General features: G+C 46.3%; 1 pseudogene; it reads left to right on the top strand.

The window, feature by feature from the left end:
* The first annotated feature begins 779 nt into the window (after positions 1-779).
* The window catches only part of LOC123082834 (uncharacterized), a 35,379-nt pseudogene continuing 14,871 nt past the window's right edge, over positions 780-21,287 (top strand).

Raw genomic sequence — 21,287 nt, 5'->3', positions numbered from 1 at the left:
CGGACTAAAACCCTCCGGTTTATATAGACACCAGAGAGGGTTAGGGTAACACAAAGTCGGTTACAATGGTAGGAGATCTTCATATCCGTATCGCCAAGCTTGCCTTCCACGCCAAGGAAAGTCCCTTCCGGACACGAGACAGAGTCTTCAATCTTGTATCTTCATAGTCCAGGAGTCCGGCTGAAGGTATAGTCCGGCTATCCGAACACCCCCTAATCCAGGACTCCCTCAGTAGCCCCTGAACTAGGCTTCAATGACGACGAGTCCGGCGCGCAGATTGTCTTTGGCATTGCAAGGCGGGTTCCTCCTCCAAGTACTTCATAGAAGATTTTGAACACAAAGATAGTGTCCGGATTTGCAAAATAAGTTTCCACATATTGCCATAGAGAGAATAATATTTACACCAATCTATTCTGTTGACGTATTCCGTAGTGTGTCACACCACGGCCAAGCGTTTATCCAAGTCGTTTCATTATCCCACCTCAGCGCGTCATGCGAGGCGGTTTCCTTGGCACGTCTTGTTAAAGTAGAGATCGTGTCCCCTTATCCTAGGATTCTCATCAATACGGGCATGGGTAACCCAACCGCGCCATTGATTATGGTGCTTGGAGATAAGCGAGTCTTACCAGGCTGGTGGGGACATGTAGTTGCATCCTCACATATAAGGGGATAAGGATCCACCTTTTCACCTACGCCTTCCTCCTCCTTCGCCTATCCATTCTTGCGCACTCGAGCTCCAGCACCCAAGTCCGCACTCCCCACCTCAACCTCCTCCAGCCATGTCCGGAGCGGGAGGCAAGTGGATGATCTCCTCCGTCACGGAGGGACACATCAAAAAAGCTGAGGAAGGCCGGATACCTATCTAGCGACATCGCGCACTGGCTTCCCAAAAAGGGGCAGCTCATCCCCACCCCTAGGCCCCATGAGAGGGTGGTGTTCCTCCCCCATTTCCTCCGCGGACTGGGCTTCCCTCTCCACCCATTTGTCCGGGGGCTCATGTTCTACTACGGCCTGGATTTCCACGATCTGGCCCCGAACTTCGTCCTCAACATCTCGGCATTTATCGTCGTGTGCGAGGCCTTCCTCCGCATCCGCCCCCATTTCGGCCTATGGCTCAAGACTTTCAACGTCAAGCCGAAGGTGGTGTGCAGCAACCAGGCGGAGTACAGAGGCGCCATGGTGGGCAAGATGGCCAACATCCTATGGCTCGAGGGCTCCTTTGTGGAGACCCTGAAGGGGTGGCAATCGGGGTGGTTTTACATCACCGAGCCGCGCAACACCGAATGGGTCGCACCCCCTGAGTTTCGATCCGGACCCCCTACGCGGCTCACCTCTTGGAAGGAGACAGGCCTATCGTGGGGTAAGAAGGGAGAGCTGACCGGACTCCAAACATGCGTCCAAACCCTGGTGGACAAGAAGATCAAACTTGTCAACGTAGTCTAGGTTATGCTCATCCGCTTGATCCTCCCGTGTCAACGACGGGCTTTCAACCTGTGGGAGTTCGACCCGGCGCGGCACCAAACTCTGAGCAGGCTCTTCGACACGATGTACGAAGATGCCTAGAAGGTGCTTTTCAAGGGCGCCGAGGCTCCCGCATCCGTTACCGAGGATCGCGGATTCAGTGTGCAGCGTCATGCTCTCGCGGTAAGCTGTTTTTTCCTTTTACAGGGTATCAGTTTTTCATAGTTTGACTCCATGCGGGATCTAAGCTCCCTTACCTTTGACAGGATTGGCAGGTGACGTCCGGACAGATCAACTGTCCGGCTCCTTTGCCCGAAGGCCCAGCGGACGCTTGCTTAGCGGAGCTGCTGGTTCCGGCACCCTATGTGGTACCGGAGAAGAAGCCCGCGAAAAAGGCCGTGGGGACTCGAAAGAGTGCCCGGCGCAAGGAGGTGTCGGATCCATCATCCGATGGTTCTGAGGCGCATTCCTCCCGTGAAGACGGGAAGGAAGAAGAGGAGAGCTCTCCCCCTCCAGCGGGAGGAGAGAAGAAAAGGAAGGCCGCCCTCTCTGGGGAGGCCGGAGGGTCCAGGAACGGGAAAACCCTTCCTCCGGACTACTCCGCCGACGCCGACGACGGCGGAGAGGAGTGGCAGCCCAGGGCCAAGCCCCTGGCAAAATCGTAAGTATCCGGATACTAGAGTAATTCATAGTATTCGTTTATTGCACAACTTTCCCTTACGTCGAATATGTTTATGCAGCCCACCCAAAGACCGGCTCGGCGCGTCGTCGAGCGGTTCACTGGACTCGTCGGATGTGAACTCGCTTCCGACGGCTTCCTCCCCCCGCTCTGCGGACGACACCGAAGTGTTGTCCCAACAGGTTCCAAGCCGGGAGGAGGTGGTCCTGGAGGCGTCGCAAGGGGACCTCCCGGACTCCAAGAGTAAAGGGGATGAAACCTCTCAGGGCTCCAAGTCCGGCTCTAGGCCGGACACCGCTCCGGAACCTTCAAAGGTTCCAGAGTCCGGCGGGGGACCTCCTTCCAAGAGGAGCAAGTCCACCGTGCTGGCGGCCCCCGTCCAACCGGAGGCGCCGGACAATGTGTTGGAGGCGCTCCAAGGCGCCTCCATCGACGAGGAGCACCGCGCTATTATGAGTGCGGTGGTCCAGAAGGTTCAGTCCGCCAAGAGCGGACTGACTGAAGCTTGTACTAGCCTTTTGACAGGCTTTGAGGTAAGTAAAGAATGTGTAAATAATAGTACCACATAGACAGTAGCCCCTGATGCTCTGTTTGGCGTTCGGAAAGAAAAGCCGAATAGAGGATCAAATAGAATCGCATGAGTCTAACAAAAATGAGTCAATATGCATATGCATGCTTTCCAGCTTGCGTCCGACGCACTGACTGCGGAAGTGAACACGCTAAAGCAGAACCTCGAGCGGTCCGAGCAAGAGCTCGGGCGTGCCAAGAAGCAGCTCGAGGACAATGAAGGTAAGAAATACCATGTTTTTAAATATATATAAAAAGGTGCAATTGCAAAGAATGACAGGATTATCGTGGCTATTTTAGGGGCCACGTCTGAAGTGGCGACCCTTAAGCAGGCGCTGGTCGAGGCCGAGAAGAGGGTGGCCTCGGAGCGCACTGAGCGGGAGAAGTATGAGGCCGAGGTTGGCAAGGTGCGGCAAGAGCTCCAGGCTCTCATGGAAAAACATGAGAGTTTGGAGCTTGACTCAAAGACGCGAGCGTCCGAGCTCGTGGTGGCTATTGAAAACGCCAAGTTTGCCAAGGCCGAATCCCAGAAGACCCTCCAAGAGTTGGATGAGGTGAAGAAGATAGCGGCGGGTAAGGCATTCTTTATGCAAAGCAAACACATAAACGTGAGTTACTTGTTACTTACCCGAATCCGGAGCTCTCCGGGAGCGTTCGCTGATCTTCCCCGGAGTGTATCCGATGCCGCCGCATTCTACCGAGCCGAGGAGGGCAGCTCGACAGAGAAGGTGTTCTGGTCTCAGTATACTGAGGTCGGACACCCCGCGCCCCTGAGCGACCAGCTGAAGCAACTGGTCGAGCTCCACAAGGCGGCCGAACAGGCCATGAAGGGCCTCATTGTTCGGCTGTGGCCTGGAGGGGCTCTGCCTGGGAGCTATTTCGGGCTGGTGCGGCGGTTGGTGGAGGCCTGTCCAAGGCTCGAAGTCATCAAGCGCTTCGTCTGCATTGAAGGTGCCCGTAGGGCCCTTGCCCGTGCTAAGGTGCACTGGGGCAAGCTGGATGCTGAGAAGCTGGTGAAGGACGGGCCACCGCCGGGGAAAGAGCATCGCAAGCCCGAGAATTACTATAAGGATGTTTTGAAGGGTGCCTACCTTGTGGCAGATGAATGTTCTAGGGATGTAATCTTTGAGTGAAACTTGCTCATTTTATCCTGTGCGCTCAAAACTTGTTTATATGCGTTAAGCAATGCTGTTGGAATTTAAAATATTACCTTATGTGCGGCTGTTTATCAATTCTAAGAGATGGCGAGTTGTCGACTTCTGCCCCCGTGCCGCTAGTGCTGGGGTGTTCGGGGATAAACCTGATCGCTCTTTTTCCCATGTTTGGGTCCTTCGAGGGAGGCGCTCAGCCCAACGTACAAGGCAATCGGACTATAATGCGTGAACACTCTCACTTAGCCATAGAATTCTATAATTTTAAATTTCGGCGAAGCCCTTGGTATTCGGAAGACCGAGTTCGAGGCGCTATCCACGCCTTGGCCGGATAGAGCCGGCTCCTCGCCCTAAGCAGCATAAGTCTTTAGGGACTCGAAAAAACCTCTCGAACAACGACCAACTCTCGCTTCATCATGACAGTCAGTTTTAGCTTTCTCCACTGAGGTGCTCGACCTAGCTCAACTGGGGCACAATCGCAGTGGTTCTCCTAGTGCTACCTTAGCCGATATAGCGGAACGTAAGGCACCAAAACATAGGAGCCGGGCAAACCCAACTATTGACCCAAGACATGATTCGGAGCCGATGCATATAATGCTATAAGTTCGGGGTGCCACACTTGTTAAAGTGTTCGGACTTCTCACACCATATTGAGGGGTACTAAAGCCCCTGGCGTATTTTGGCCGTACCAATGTGTACGGGTGCAACATGTCGTTAAGGAACATATATAAAGAAAAAAGGTAATGCAAAAATAGACAAAAGCTATGCATTGCTTATTAAAAAGGGCTGCGATCAAAGCAGAATGATACAAATAATGCAATAAGTGGGAGGTTGGACTAGTTAACATGTCCGTTCCAGGGGCAAGTTGCGGAATAGTATGCGGAATAGGTATACTGCTCGTGATAGAGACCACCTGGGAGTTCCGTAATGCGGCGTGGCTTGTCTGCTTCCCTGGTTCTTGCATCGTTTGTGCGGCAATTGAACTGCCGAATAGGCTTTCCAAAGGGTGGAGTCCTGAAAGTAAGAGAAAATTAAAAAATCGGCAGCCCCTGGTACGGTTTAAGCCGTGTTTTGGGCATGCCGTGATGGTGCCCCTCCCCCTGTGCCCATGGTATCTCTAGAGCGTAGTTATGTACGCGAAGTACTGGCGTCGCCTTTTTGTGAGGGTTGGGGTTGGGGCCGCATTGCTATGCCTGCTTGGATCGTGCCAGGCGTTCTTGTTGTAGGTTACTCCGGCCGCGCTTGATGGTGTCCGGTCGTTTAGTGGTCGGACTGGAAAACTGCCTGGAGAGGCTTCTTTGTACTTCCGCTGCAAGGGCCGCCGTGTGCTCCTCCGTTCGGAGGGAGCGTTCGGTGTTTCCATTGACCGTAGTTACTCCTCAAGGGCCTGGCATCTTGAGCTTAAGGTATGCGTAATGCGGTACCACATTGAACTTAGCGAATGCGGTTCGCCCGAGCAGTGCGTGATAACCACTGCGAAACGGGACTATGTCGAAGATTAACTCCTCGCTTTGGAAATTATCCGGAGATCCGAAGACCACTTCAAGTGTGACTGAGCCTGTACAGTTGGCCTCTACACCTGGTATTACGCCTTTAAAGGTCGTTTTGGTGGGCTTAATCCTCGAGGGATCTATGCCCATTTTCCACACTGTATCCTGGTAAAGCAGGTTCAGGCTGCTGCTGCCGCCGTCCATAAGGACTCTAGTGAGATGAAGTCCATCAATAATTGGGTCTAGAACCAATGCGGCGAATCCGCCATGACAGATGCTAGTGGGATGGTCCCTTCGATCAAAGGTGATCGGGTAGGAGGACCATGGGTTGAACTTTGGGGCGACTGGCTCTACCGCGTATACGTCCCTTAACACACGCTTCCGCTCCCTTTTGGGGACATGGGTTGTGTATATCATGTTCATCGTCCGCACTTGTGGGGGAAAACCCTTCTGTCCACTGTTGTTCGGCGGCCGGGGCTCCTCGTCGTCATCACTATGCAGCCCCTTGTCTTCATTTTCGGCGTTTAACTTGCCTGCCTGCTTGAACACCCAATAATCCCTGTTGGTGTGATTGGCTGGCTTTTCGGGGGTGCCACGTATCTGGCACGAGCGGTCGAGTATTCGGTCCAAACTGGACGGGCCCCTAGGATTCCTTTTGAATGGCTTTTTCCGCTGACCAGATTTAGAGCCTCTGAATCCGACATTAACTGCCGTATCCTAGCATTGTCGTCGTTAATGCGGCGCTTCTGCTTGTTGCAACGCGACCTGCCACTACTGTCCCTGGTGTCCGAATTACCAGGGTTCTTGGTCATATTGTTGCTACGAGCAAGCCAGATGTCTTCTCCCGCGCAAAAGCGGGTCATGAGTGTCGTGAGTGCTGCCATAAATTTTGGCTTTTCCTGTCCAAGGTGCCGGGCCAGCCACTCGTCACGAATATTGTGTTTGAAGGCTGCTAGGGCCTCAGCGTCCGGACATTCGACTATTTGATTTTTCTTTGTTAGGAACCGTGTCCAGAATTGCCTGGCTGATTCCTCTGGCTGCTGAATTACGTGACTTAGGTCATCGGCGTCTGGGGGTCGCACATAAGTGCCCTGGAAATTGTCAAGGAATGCGTCTTCCAGGTCCTCCCAACAGTTGATTGATCCTGTTGGCAAGCTGTTAAGCCAATGCCGAGCTGGTCCTTTAAGCTTGAGTGGGAGGTATTTGATGGCGTGGAAATCATCGCTACGGGCCATGTGGATATGAAGGAGATAATCCTTGATCCATACCGCAGGATCTATTGTGCCATCATATGATTCAATGTTTACGGGTTTGAAACCCTCGGGGATTTGATAATCCATTATTTCGTCTGTAAAGCAGAGTGGGTGTGCGGCGCCTCTGTACTGGGCTATATCATGACGTAGCTCCAATGAGTCTTGTCTTCTGTGTTCGGCCCCGCCGAATTTGTGTCCGGCGTGACGGTTACCGTCTCGAGCTGTGGGGCGCCCACGCGATCCGTAGATCGATCTTGCTTGCCTTGCCTTGTCCTCCAACATGTCTCGTAAGTCCGGCGCATATTCCCGTGCCTTGGTACGGGGTGCGGCTTGAGTGGAGGGCCGAGAGGCCTCTCTGTCGCGACCACGAGATGGCCGGTCGGCCGCATCAAGTGCTTCCTCCTCTAATCGAGGTAGCAACCTGCGTTTTGGGTAGCTCTTGGAGGGGCGTTCGAGTTTATGCTCTTCGGCCGCAAGGACTTCAGTCCATCTGTCGACCAGCAAATCTTTATCAGATCTAAGCTGTTGCTGTTTTTTCTTGAGGCTTCTTGCCGTGGCCATAAGCCTGCGTTGAAAACGGTCTTGCTCGACGGGATCCTCTGGCACGACGAATTCGTCGTCGTCAAGGCTTGCCTCGTCTTCGGAGGGAGGCATATAATTATCGTCCTCGACCTCTCTGTCTGCCGCTCTCTCATGAGGGTTGGTTTCTCCATCCTCCTGTGCTAAATCTTGCTGGAGGGGATTTTCTTCGGCACTTTCCGGAGTATTATTATCTCCCGTGTTGGAATCACCGTATTTGTTTTGGCAGGATTTTGAGCGGCGCCGCTGACGCCGACGCTTAGGCTGTTTCTTGGAGGGGTCATCCTCCGCTATTCCATCGCCATATCCTTCTTTTGGGGTGTCCACCATGTAAATGTCATATGACGAGGTGGCTTTCCAGGGCCTGGTAGGCGCTGGTTCGTCATCATCTCCTTCATCGGCGTCCATACCGTCGATGTCTTCGGAGTCGAAGTCGAGCATGTCGGTTAAGTCATCGACAGTGGTTACGAAGTGGGTGGTGGGTGGGCTTTGAATTTCTTCATCGTCCGTGCCCCAACCTTGCTGACCATAGTCCGGCCAGGGCTCTCCTAATAAAGAGAGAGACTTCAGTGTCTTCAGGATATCGCCGAAGGACGAGTGCTGAAAGATGTCCGCGGCAGTAAACTACATGATCGGCGCCCAATCGGATTCAATCGGTAAGGGTGCAGAGGGTTCGGAGTCCGGAGAGGAGTCCGGCTCCTTGGAGTCACGAGTCTCGCAGAGTACGGGGCTGGTGTTCGGCTCAATCACCGTCAGGATCGCAGCCCCCGAGGTGGCGTCCAACCGCCCATCCTCGATCGACGCAGTTGGCTCCGAATTAAGGGTCGAAGCTGATGCGGGTGCAGCCTCCAGGGCACTGTTCGGCGGCAGAGCTAGATCATGCTCGTCGGGACAGTGCGGCGCGCTCGGCAGTGGCTCGAATCCGTCGAAGATCAAGTCCCCGCGGATGTCAGCCGTGTAGTTTAAACTTCCAAATCTGACCTGACGGCTAGGGGCGTAGCTTTCGATCTGCTCCAGACGGCCAAGTGAATTGGCCCGCAGTGCAAAGACGCCAAAGACGAAGATCTGTCCGAGGAGGAAGGTCTCACCCTGGACTGCATCACTATTGATGATCGTAGGAGCCATCGAGCCTGACGGCGATGACACAGAGGAACTCTCAATGAAAGCACGAATGTCGGTGTCAAAACCGGAGGATCTCGGGTAGGGGGTCCCGAACTGTGCATATAGGCCGGATGGTAATAGGAGGCGAGGGACATGAAGTTTTACCCAGGTTCGGGCCCTCTCGATGGAGGTAAAACCCTACGTCCTGCTTGATTAATATTGATGATATGGGTAGTACAAGAGTAGATCTACCACGAGATCGAGGAAGCTAAACCCTAGAAGCTAGCCTATGGTATGGTTGTTGATGTGTACGTTGTCCTACGGACTAAAACCCTCCGGTTTATATAGACATCGGAGAGGGTTAGGGTTACACAAAGTCGGTTACAATGGTGGGAGATCTTCATATCTGTATCGCCAAGCTTCCCTTCCACGCCAAGGAAAGTCCCTTTCGGACACGAGACAGAGTCTTCAATCTTGTATCTTCATAGTCCAGGAGTCCGGCTGAAGGTATAGTCCGGCTATCCGAACACCCCCTAATCCAGGACTCCCTTAGTCGGTTTCTCCAAGTGCAATCCCACGTGTCAGTGAAGAGGCAAGCCGAAGCACGTTCCGTTTGTGTGAGCCGTGTGCAGGACCGAACGTGTGTGGGGTGCAATGCGACCGCGATAGGGGTGTTGTGAGTGTACCGCTGATGACCCACAAGTATAAGGGATCTATCGTAGTCCTTTCGATAAGTAAGAGTGTGAAACCCAACAAGGAGCAGAAGGAAATGATAAGCAGTTTTCAGCAAGGTATTCTCTGCAAGCACTGAAATTATCGGTAACAGATAGTTTTGTGATAAGATAAATTGTAACGAGCAACAAGTAATAAAAGTAAATAAGGTGCATCAAGATGGCCCAATCCTTTTTGTAGCAAGGGACAAACCTGGACGAACTCTTATATGAAGGAAGGCGCTCCCGAGGACACATGGGAATTATCATCAAGCTAGTTTTCATCACGTTCTTATGATTCGCGTTCTGTACTTTGATAATTTGATATGTGGGTGGACTGGTGCTTGGGAGCTGTCCTTACTTGGACAAACATCCCACTTAGGATTAACCCCATTGCAAGCATCCTCAACTACAACAGAAATATTAAGGTAAACCTAACCATAGCATGAAACATATGGATCCAAATCAGCCTCTTACGAAGCAATGCATAAACTAGGATTTAAGCTTCTATCACTCTAGCAACCCATCATCTACTTATTACATCCCAATGCCTCCCTCTAGGCCCAAACAATGGTGAAGTGTCATGTAGTCGACGTTCACATGACACCACTAGAGGGATGACAACATACATCTCATCAAAATATCGAATGAATACCAAATTCACATGACTACTAATAGCAAGACTTCTCCCATGTCCTCAGGAACAAACGTAACTACTACAAAGCATATTCATGTTCGTAATCAAAGGGGTATTAATATGCATAATGGATCTGAACATATGATCTTCCACCAAGTAAGCCAACTAGCATCAACTATAAGGAGTAATCAACACTACTAGCAACCCACAGGTACCAATCTGAGGTTCAGATACAAAGATTGGATACAAGAGATGAACTAGGGTTTGAGATGAGATGGTGCTGGTGAAGATGTTGATGGAGATTGACCCCCTCCCGATGAGAGGATCGTTGGTGATGACGATGGTGATGATTTCCCCCTCCCGGAGGGAAGTTTCCCTGGCAGAACAGCTCCGCCGAGCCCTAGATTGGTTCCGCCAAGGTTCCGCCTCGTGGCGACGGAGTCTCGTCCCGAAAGCTTTCTTATGATTTTTCCTCGATGAAAGACTCCATATAGTAGAAGATGGGCATCGGAGGGCCACCAGGGGGCCCATGAGGCAGGGGGCGCAACCAGGGGGTAGGGCGCACCCCCACCCTCGTGGCCAGGGTGTGGCCCTCCTCTAGAACTTCTTGCGCTCAGTATTTTTTATATATTCTGGAAATAGCTTCTATGAAGTTTCAGGACTTTTGGAGCTGTGCAGAATAGGTCTCTAATATTTGCTCCTTTTCCAGCCCAGAATCCCAGTTGCTGGCATTCTCCCTCTTCATGTAAACCTTGTAAAATAAGAGAGAATAGGCATAAGTATTGTGACATAATGTGTAATAACAGCCCATAATGCAATAAATATCGATATAAATGCATGATGCAAAATGGACGTATCAACTCCCCCAAGCTTAGACCTCACTTGTCCTCAAGCGAAAGCCGAAATCAAGAAATATGTCCACATGTTTAGAGATAGAGGTGTTGATAAAAATAAAATACGGACATGAGGGCATCATGATCATTCTTAGAACAACAACATATATATATATATATTGTCATATGATCTCTTATGCTAAAGTAACAATTCAATCACAATTTCAAGTATGAATCATAAACTTCATTGAGAACCAACAAACTCTAATCTCAGTCATTGAGGCAATTGCAATTTATCATAACATAGGAAAGAGTAAATATAAGAGCTTTTCAGCAAGTTGACATACTCAACAATCTTTTAGTCTTTCACAATTGCTAACACTCACACAATATTTATGGGTATGAAGTTTTAATGAGACACAGAGAAAGATAGGGGCTTATAGCTTTGCCTCCCAACGTTTTACCTCAAGGGTAATATCAACAATAATAGTTCATGAAGACTCACATCCAATTAGCTATATATATGAGGATCTTTCCAACACATTGTGCTTGCCAAAGGATAAAATGTAAAAAGGGGAGGTGAAGATCACCATGACTCTTATGTAAGGTAGCTGATAAAAGTAAAAGATAGGCCCTTCGCAGAGGGAAGCAGAGGTTGTCATGCGCTTTTATGGTTGGATGCACGAGATCTTAATGCAAAAGAACGTCACTTTATATTTCCACTTGTGATATGGACCTTTTTTATGCAGTCCGTCGCTTTTATTTCTTCCATATCACAAGATCGTATAAAGCTTATTTTCTTCGCACTAATAATTCATACATATTTAGAGAGCAATTTTTATTGCTTGCACCGATGACAACTTACTTGAAGGATCTTGCTCAATCCATAGGTAGATATGGTGGACTCTCATGGCAAAACTGGGTTTAGGGATATTTGGAAGCACAAGTAGTATCTCTACTTGGTGAAAAGGAATTGGCTAGCATGAGAGGGAAAGGCAATCTCAACATGTTGGATGATCCATGACAATATAATTCATCTCAGATGAAACAAAACATAACCCATTACGTTGTCTTCCTTGTCCAACGTCAACTCTTAGCATGTCATACTTTAATGAGTGCTCACAATCATAAAAGATGTCCAAGATAGTATATTTATATGTGAACCTATCTTTCTTTATTACTTCCTATTCATTGCAATGATGACCAAAACTATGTTTGTCATCTCTCAACAACTTTTATTCATCATACTCTTTATATGTGAGCTCATTACTCTCCATAAGATCCATATGATCTCTTTGTTTCTTTTTATTTCTTCTCTTTTTTATTTTATTCCCTTAAGATCATAGAAAAATAATCAAGCCCTTGACTCAACACTAATCTTTATTATATATAGCTCACGGACTCGATTACATAGAAGGATCATAAAGCAAAACTCACAACTAGATCATACTAAAACTTTATTTTACTAGATCAAGATATTATCAAAAGGATCAAACTAAGAAAGACGGTAAAGATAAAAGTGATGGTGATACGATACCGGGGCACTCCCCCATACCCGTGTGATTATGTCTCCTTCTTCGGGGGTGGTGATGTGATATTCTTGGCGATGATGCCCCTCAGGATACGATTCTCTTCCTCGAGCTTATTGACTTGCTGCTTGAGGTTCATTATTTGCTTACAGAGCTTGCCAGTGACGGCTAAATCTCCTTTCACGCAAGGATGTTGCATAGCTGCGGGAGAACAAGTAACACTCTTTTTCATATTTTCATAAGAAAGAAATCTAACATTGGAAGGGATAACCGAGTTTGGAATAGCTGAGCTCTGTGGTTCCCCCATCGTGAATCCTGCCTGGAAACGAGAAGTAACGTCTTGATCCTCCTCCATGGCATCTATTCTTTTCAAGTCAGCTTCCATCTCTTCCTCCGTTGAGGGCCTAAAGTGATAGGAATCACTGTTTGCCCCTGGACCTGGTGTCGGATGAGACACCTGACTCTCCCCGACTGACTCTTGAGAAGACATATTGCTCTAATCTGCGGCAGAAATAGCTCGAATAAAGACATTAGATATTTGCATGGTACGGTGATCAAAACCTTCGGGAGATTATATAATGAATTTTTACTGACCAAAAGAAGTATCGTGCAAGAAAACAGAGTCCGGAGAGTGCACGAGGTGCCCACGAGGCAGGGGGCGCGCCCAGGGGGTAGGGCGTGCCTCGTGTCCTTTTCGGTCTACTTATTATTTTCCTATTTTTCTAAATATTCCAAAATGAAGAAATATTGCCATTAGAACTGTTTTGGAGTCGGTTTACTTACTGTACAATGTACCTATTCCCTTTTGGAGTCTGAAACGTTCCGGAAAGTGTTCCTTATGTATTCCTCCGGGGTTACGGTTTCAATAACGTTAGTTTCAAAATTTATGGGATTACCTGAGATATAATGTTTAATTCTTTGACTGTTCACCACCTTCAAAGTTGTTGATTTTTATGGCACCGAAACAATAGACCTCCTCGATAACGTAAGGACCTTCCCATTTAGAGAGAAGTTTGCCTACAAAAAATCTTAAACGAGAGTTGTATATCAATACATAATCACCTACATTGAACTCACGCTTTTGTATCCTTTTGTCATGCCATCTTTTAACTTTTTCTTTAAACAGTTTGGCATTTTCATAAGCCTGGGTTCTCCATTCATCAAGTGAGCTAATGTCAAATAACCTCTTCTCACCTCCAAGTTTGAAATCATAATTGAGCTCTTTACTGGCCCAATATGCCTTATGTTCTAGCTCAACAGGTAAATGACATGCTTTACCATAAACCATTTTATACGGAGGCATACCCATAGGATTTTTACATGCAGTTCTATAGGCCCATAATGCATCATCATGTTTCTTGGACCAATTCTTTCTAGATCTATTAACAGACTTTTGCAAAATTAATTTGAGCTCTCCGTTACTCAATCCTACTTGACCACTAGACTGTGGGTTATATGGAGATGCAATTCTATGATTAACATCATACTTAGCAAGCATTTTACGAAAGGCACTATGAATAAAATATGAACCACCATCAGTCATTAAATATCTAGGGACTCCAAAACTCGGGAAAATAACTTCTTTAAGCATCTTAATAGAGGTGTTATGATCAGCATTACTAGTTGGAATACCTTCTACCCACTTAGTAACGTAATCAATAGCAACTAAAATATGTGTATACCCATTAGAGGAAGGAAAAGGTCCCATATAATCAAAGCCCCAAACATCAAATGGTTCAATAACTAGCGAATAATTCATAGGAATTTCTTGACGTCTACTAATATTACCAATTCTTTGACATTCATCACAAGACAAGACAAACTTACGGACATCCTTGAAGAGAGTAGGCCAATAAAAACTGGATTGCAATATCTTATGTGCAGTTCTATCTGCAGCATGGTGTCCTCCATAAGCCTCGGAGTGACACTTGCGTAGGATTTGTTCATGTTCATGCTTAGGTACACAACGTCTAATAATACCATCTACTCCTTCTTTATAAAGATGTGGGTCATCCCAGAAGTAATGTCTCAAATCATAGAAGAACTTTTTCTTTTGCTGGTATGTGAAACTAGGTGGTATAAATTTAGCAACAATATAATTAGCTTAATCAGCATACCATGGAGCAGTTCGAGAAGCATTTATGACATTTAATTGTTCATCAGGAAAGCTATCATCAATAGGTAGTGGGTCATCAAGAACATTTTCTAACCTAGACATGTTGTCTACAATGGGGTTCTCAGCTCCCTTTCTATCAATAATATGCAAATCAAATTCTTGTAGCAAGAGAACCCATCTAATAAGTCTAGGTTTAGCATATTTCTTTTCCATAAGGTATTTAATAGCAGCATGATCAGTGTGAATAGTTACTTTAGAATCAACAATATAAGGTTTGAACTTATCACAAGCAAAAACAACTGCTAAGAATTCCTTTTCAGTAGTAGCATAATTTCTCTGGGCATTGTCTAGAGTTTTACTAGCATATTGAATAACATTTAATTTCTTATCAACTCTTTGCCCTAGAACAGCACCTACAGCATAATCACTAGCATCACACATAATTTCAAAGGGTAAATTCCAATTAGGTGGTTGAACAATAGGTGCAGAAATCGATGCTTTCTTAAGTATTTCAAATGCTTCTACACAATCATCATCAAAGACAAAAGGAATATCTTTTTGTAATAGATTAGTCAGAGGCCGAGAAATTTTTGAGAAGTCCTTAATGAACCTCCTATAAAAACCGGCATGACCGAGGAAGCTTCTTATACCTTTAATGTCCTTGGGACATGACATCTTTTCAATAGAATCAACTTTAGCTTTATCAACTTCAATGCCTCTTTCAGAAATTTTATGCCCCAAGAAAATACCTTCATTGACCATAAAGTGGCATTTCTCCCAATTCAGAACAAGATTAGTTTCTTCACATCTCTGCAAAACTCGATCAAGGTTGCTTAAGCAATCATCAAAAGAGGATCCATAAACGGAGAAATCGTGCATGAAAACCTCATATATCTTTTCACAAAAGTCATAAAATATAGCCATCATGCATCTTTGAAAGGTAGCAGGTGCATTACATAAACCAAAAGGCATACATCTATAAGCAAAAGTACCGAAAGGGCAAGTAAAAGTGGTATTTGATTGATCATCAGCTGACACATGTATTTGAGAGAAGCCAGAGTAACCATCTAGAAAACAAAAATGTGTATGTTTGGATAATATTTCTAGCATTTGATCAATAAAAGGTAAGGGGTCATGATCTTTTTAGTAGCCTTATTTAATTTGCGGAAATCAATTACCATCCTATAACCTGTAATAATTCTTTGTGGAATAAATTCATCTTTATCTTTAGGAACAACAGTAATACCTCCCTTCTTAGGGACACAATGAACATGACTTACCCATTGACTATCAGCAATAGGATAAATTATACATGCCTCAAGGAGCTTTAATATTTCTTTTCTTACCACTTCTTTCATCTTAGGATTCAGCCGTCATTGCTGATCAATAACTGGTTTGGCGTCTTCCTCCAAATTTATTTTGTGTTGACATAGAGTGGGACTAATGCCCTTAAGATCATCAAGAGTATATCCAATAGCAGCACAGTGCTTCTTCAGAGTTTTCAATAATTTCTCTTCCTCCTTCTCTGAAAGGTTAGCACTAATAATAACATGATATATTTTCTTTTCATCAAGATAAACATATTTAAGAGTATCAGGCAATGGTTTAAGCTCAAACACAGGATCACCCTTTGGTGGAGGAGGATCCCCTAGGATTTCAACAGGCAAGTCATGTTTAAGAATAGGTCCCTATTTAAATGATACTTCATCTATTTCCCTTCTTTCATTCATGAACATATCATTTTCATGGTCTAGCAAATATTCTTCTAATGGATCAGTAGGAGGCACGGCAATAGAAGCAAGACCAATAATTTCATCTTTACTAGGCAATTCTTTATCATGGGGTTGTCTACGAGATTTAAAAAAATTAAACTCATGAGACATATAATCCAAACCAATAGTAACAACATCCTTCTTGCAATCTATCTTAGCATTAACAGTGTTCAAGAAGGGTCTACCAAATATAATGGGACGAAAGCTATCTTGAGGGGAACCAAGAACAAGAAAATCAGTAGGATATTTAGCCTTCCCACACAAGGTTTCAACGTCTCTAACAATCCCAATTGGTGAAATAGTATCTCTATTAGAAAGCTTAATGGTAACATCAATACCTTCTATCTCAGCTGGTGCAATATCATGCATAATTTATTTGTATAAGGAAATAGGTATTGCACTGGCACTAGCACCCATATCACATAAGCCATGATAGCAATGATCTCCTATTTTAACAGAAATAACAGGTATGCCTACAACAGGTCTATGTTTATTTTTAGTATCAGGCCTAGCAATTCTAGTAGCTTCATCACATATGTAAATAACATGCCCATCAATATTATAAGCCAAGAGATATTTAACAATAGCAATATTAGGTTTCTCAACATAAGCAGTAGGAACAACAGGATCATTATAAGTGATAGTCTTTTCTTCAACTTTAATAGGTGCAACTACTTTTGTTTCAATGGGAGGATTATATTTAAACCACTTCTCCTTAGGGTGATCAACATGAGTAGCAAAGGATTCACAGAAAGAAGCTACTATCTCAGAGTCAAGTCCATATTTAGTGCTAAATTTATGAAAAACATTGCTATTCATAAAAGATTTAACACAATCAAACTTAGGTGTTATACCTGACTCCTTACCTTCGTCAAGATCCCAATATTCAAAGTTGAATTTAATTCTATCCAATAAATTCCATTTGAATTCAATAGTCTTCATCATAAAGGAACCCATACAAGAAGTATCGAGCATGGAGCGATTGTTGTCAGAAAGCCGAGCATAATTTTTTTGAATTATCATTTCTCTTGAGAGCTCATGATTGGGGCATGAATATAACATTGACTTAAGCCTCACCCAAGCTTGAGCAATGCTTTCTCCTTTGCGAGGCCAAAAATTATATATATAATTACGATCACGATGAACAAGATGCATAGGATAAAACTTCTGATGGAATTCCACTTTCAACCGTTTGTAGTCCCATGATCCCATATCATCACATAGCCTATACCATGTCAATGCATCTCCCTTCAAAGATAAAGGGAAGACTTTCTTCTTGATAACATCATCGGGCATACCTGCAAGCTTAAATAATCCATAAACTTCATCCACATAGATTAAGTGTAAGTCGGGATGCAATGTTCCATCTCCTACAAAAGGATTAGCTAGCAGTTTCTCTATCATACCCGAAGGAATTTCAAAGTACACATTTTCATTTTCAGTAGGTCTAGTAGGTTGAGGAGTTACTAATTGTGGTTCCGGACGAGGTGAAGATACACAGAACAAACCCCTCAAATGATTACTTTCCATAGTAACAAGTGACAGTAAATTTCAGCACACTATATAAATTTTTCCTTACCAAATTCCACCTACCAAAGGCGCTTCACTCCCCGGCAATGGCGTCAGAAAAGAGTCTTGATGACCCACAAGTATAGGGGATCTATCTAGTCCTTTCGATAAGTAAGAGTGTCGAACCCAACAAGGAGCAGAAGGAAATGAGAAGCGGTTTTCAGCAAGGTATTCTCTGCAAGCACTGAAATTATCGGTAACAGATAGTTTTGTGATAAGATAAATTGTAACGAGCAACAAGTAATAAAAGTAAATAAGGTGCATCAAGATGGCCCAATCCTTTTTGTAGCAAAGGACAAGCCTGGACAAACTTTTATATAAAGGAAAGCGCTCCCAAGGACACATGGGAATTAACGTCAAGCTAGTTTTCATCACGTCATATGATTCGCGTTTGATACTTTGATAATTTGATATGTGGGTGGACTGGTGCTTGGGTGCTGTCCTTACTTGGACAAACATCCCACTTATGATTAACCCCCATTGCAAGCATCCGCAACTACAACAGAAGTATTAAGGTAAACCTAACCATAGCATGAAACATATGGATCCAAATCAGCCCCTTACGAAGCAACACATAAACTAGGGTTTAAGCTTCTGTCACTCTAGCAACCCATCATCTACTTATTACTTCCCAATGCCTCCCTCTAGGCCCAAACAATGGTGAAGTGTCATGTAGTCGACGTTCACATGACACCACTAGAGGTATGGAAACATACATCTCATCAAAATATCGAACGAATACCAAATTCACATGACTACTAATAGCAAGACTTTTCTCATGTCCTTAGGAACAAACATAACTACTCACAAAGCATATTCATGTTCATAATCAGAGGGGTATTAACATGCATAATGGATCTGAACATATGATCTTCCACCAAGTAAACCAACTAGCATCAACTACAAGGAGTAATCAACACTACTAGCAACCCACAGGTACCAATCTGAGGTTTGGATACAAAGATTGGATACAAGAGATGAACTAGGGTTTGAGATGAGATGGTGCTGGTGAAGATGTTGATGGAGATTGACCCCCTCTCGATGAGAGGATCATTGGTGATGACGATGGTGATGATTTCCCCCTCCCGGAGGGAAGTTTCCTCGGTAGAACAGCTCCGCCGGAGCCCCAGATTGGTTCTGCCAAAGTTCCGCCTCGCGGCGGCAGAGTCTCGTCCCGAAAGCTTTCTTATGATTTTTTTCCTCGACGAAAGACTCCATATAGAAGAAGATGGGCATCGGAGGGCCACCAGGGGGCCCACGAGGCAGGGGGCGCGCCCCCACCCTCGTGGCCAGGGTGTGGCCCCCTCTGGAACTTCTTGCGCTTAGTATTTTTTATATATTCTGGAAATAGCTTCCGTGAAGTTTCAGGACTTTTGGAGCTGTGCAGAATAGGTCTCTAATATTTGCTCCTTTTCCATCCCAGAATCCCAGCTGCCGGCATTCTCCCTCTTCATGTAAACCTTGTAAAATAATAGAGAATATGCATAAGTATTGTGACATAATGTGTAATAACAGTCCATAATGCAATAAATATCGATATAAAAGCATGATGCAAAATGGACGTATCAACCGCCTTTTTCCTTTTAAACTAGGTGCTTCGCCCCCTAAAAAAACTTGTTGCTTCGCGCGATCCATCGATACTACTACTAGTAATCCGGTAATCCCGACTAAAACGGCGCGGCCGGGTCTTTTCCCGCGTGATATGCTGGGAGGTTGGCTTACTTGGGTTTTTTAGGATGAGTAATGCTACACCTACGTAGTCCCAATTACGTAATTAACATAATGTGAAACGTGTGAGCTATTGATTGTAGGTTGGGGGGAGGGAGGGGCCCACCACCATGAAAATCAGGGGAGGAGAGAGAGAGGCAATTTACGTTAACCCTTTCGTAGGTTTCCATATATGTAGAAAGATGTGAAATGCGTGAATGTGCATTTGCAGGTAAGGCCTTCCCTCGTTCATCCTTTTCTCCCATAAGATCTTGATCTTCCGTGCAACGCACGGGCATCTTGCTAGTATTCCTACAGTATACTATATTATTGTGAAAGTTCATACACACCCGCCGAGATTAATGCAAACACGGCAGATTTTCATTACATTTCAAACTTTTATAGGACAGAAAAAAAGAAACCCGACCCTAAACCTATTCTACGGATGCAACCAACGTCCTCCATCTGCGATCTCCATGTACGGGGGCGGGGTTCAAGACCCGTGAAGTGAAGGTGCGGTCTCCAGCGAGGAAAAGTAGAACATTGGAGACAGACCGACCAGTTGGCACACCATGCCCTGCCGCCTCCCATGCCCTACTCATCCTCGGAGGAGTCCCCGACCTCGGTGGTGCCGGACGTTGGACGGCGGCAAGTAGGACACGTGGCTGACGGTGCTCCCGTCGTCGGCCGCCAGCGTGGCCACCGCTTGTGCGGCGACCTCGAGCCCCATCCCCGAAGACAAGCTCTCCCACAGAGCGTTCGTGCTTGTGGTCATGGCGGATGTGGTGCCAGGTAGGAGGACGATGCGCTATGGTGTGGAGGTTAGCTAGGCGTTGCCGCTTTAAGTAGCGCATTCCAGTGAGGACAAGCGTCCTGGTGCATCATTAAGTCGCCGGAGTTGGCTCCTCGGGCACCAAGCCTCTTAACGATGGCATACGGATGGACGGCATGAATGCGGGAAGCTGGCGCCGGCTGGGAACGCACCGCGCGACTGCGCGAGGGACGTGGGTTTTTGTTGTGCCAGGGTAGTCAGCTGCGGTCGTGGAAACATTGGAGATGCCCTTTGCTCACATGCGATCGATGCATGTCATTGAAAAAGCGAGACGACCCGGCATGGTCTCAGGTCCTGAGGATGTAGTTGGCCGCGCTACACCACTCCGCGGATGCGTCCCGGCACCCCGTGCATCCTCGACGAGCCGGGTGTTGGGGTGTTTGGATTGTGGCCAAAGAGCACCTTACCAAAATTTTGGTCATGACCCAAATATCGGTCTTTGTTTGGATGGTTGCCATTTTTTGGCATGCCAATTAACTCTAGCCAACTCTAGTTTATTTTTCTTGCCGATTTCGGCCAAATCATGGGCAACCAAAACCTCAACCAAAATTTTAGCTACACAATGCTTTGATGGGGAAACCTTGGGCACAAACCAAACATACTGTTGGTCGTGCCACAGCACTAACGCCACCCTCGGTACACTGAAACCGACCGTGTCTAGCGACAATGAGTGTGTCGCTCATTGCGGTCGCCGTGTCCAGAGGCGGTGCTGGAGCTGCGCCATGTTGTTGGCCCCCACGACCCACATGAACGGTTGCCGGTGGTGAGGAGGTCGTGGGCCAGCTCCTCCATTGGACTAGTTTGCGCTACATCGTCCCGATAGGTGTGCCCCACATGTCGGTTTCCCTATTTTCTCGGCCATATTCGAGCGTCAGTGCTCCACGTTGCACATTAGGCCTTTCACTATGTAGGCCAAGCGAGACAACTTATTGTTTATTTGAGCCGTTCAAGTATAATCATGTGGCGTTTTCTTATTTCTCATTCCTCTCCAACCCTCTTCTCCATCTATCATGTCGCCCTCCGGTCGAGTCTATCCTCCCGCATGCCTCATTTGAACATTCCGCCAAGTATCATTCGCATGTGGGCCTAGACCATGCTTGTATTTCCAATGTTTATTTGTATTTTGTCTGACATGCATACAAACAAACGGTTCGTTTGAATTTTCACTTTGCCTCCACTACATGTCGCTTCGTGTCTTAGTTTTGACATCCCATTCAGTTCATGCCTCGACACATGTTGACGAGATCGATTGATGTTCAGAGATCAATTGTGTGTCGTGCAAGGAGATAAAGGTTTGGTCT

This window comes from Triticum aestivum, chromosome 4A, assembly GCF_018294505.1.
Source record: "Triticum aestivum cultivar Chinese Spring chromosome 4A, IWGSC CS RefSeq v2.1, whole genome shotgun sequence".
NCBI classification, from domain to species: Eukaryota; Viridiplantae; Streptophyta; class Magnoliopsida; order Poales; family Poaceae; genus Triticum; species Triticum aestivum.
Note: the sequence above shows the minus strand (reverse complement) of the source record. Positions and strands in the feature narration are given on the sequence as shown.